The following is a 747-nucleotide window of genomic DNA, read 5'->3' on the forward strand; positions in this document are numbered from 1 at the left end:
TATATATATATATGTTAAAAAATATGTACAATGCATGATCAATTTTACAAATGGTGATAATTTCTTTAATCACTTCACCATTTTTGGTAATATCAGACATGCTATTAATTTAATACTATTGTTTTCAATGCTGAAGAGGCGTAATCAGCCAGCCATATTCATTTCATATTTTCAGCAAACATGGTCTTCTGACCTCCCTTAACCTAAACAACAAACATACATGCAGTCAAAAGAAAGAGGGTAATCTACTATACCTAAAACTGGAAGAAAGAAGAAACCAATGCCAAAAAAAAAAGCAAGAAAAGAAATCATCTGAACTTACAGCAGTTACAAATCAGTTAGTCAAGCTTTGTTAATGGTGCATGTTGATGTTATGTGCAGCAACCCATAAAAATATCAACCAAAACCATGTCATCTGACTTTATTCACGATAGACTATCAACCAATGACTACATTTATCTCTTACAATTAACTCTTACAGGTATTCCTTTTCAATGCTACCTTTTATTTTCTAAGATGAAGACTAAAAACCATAATAGCTTTAACAATAAATAACATTATCAATAATACTGCTAATAGTGTAATCATAAAAAAATCATGATAAATACATGTAAATAACTATTTTAGAATAACAAGTTGGATAAACTAGAATACCTTACAAGAGAGGCTTAGTGGTACAACAACCACCTTTACTGTCTTATCAGTAACATTTACCTTATTGTATGGATATTTTATTCTTATCAAAAA

The 747-nt window shown here is 29.3% G+C and overlaps 1 protein-coding gene across 4 annotated transcripts in view; it reads right to left on the minus strand.

Moving 5' to 3' along the window:
* LOC119592570 (tyrosine-protein phosphatase 69D-like) overlaps positions 1-747 on the minus strand; it is a 29,646-nt gene that overhangs the window by 3,312 nt on the left and 25,587 nt on the right. The gene's annotated exons all lie outside the window — the stretch shown is intronic.

This window comes from Penaeus monodon, chromosome 30 (assembly GCF_015228065.2).
Source record: "Penaeus monodon isolate SGIC_2016 chromosome 30, NSTDA_Pmon_1, whole genome shotgun sequence".
NCBI classification, from domain to species: domain Eukaryota; kingdom Metazoa; phylum Arthropoda; class Malacostraca; order Decapoda; family Penaeidae; genus Penaeus; species Penaeus monodon.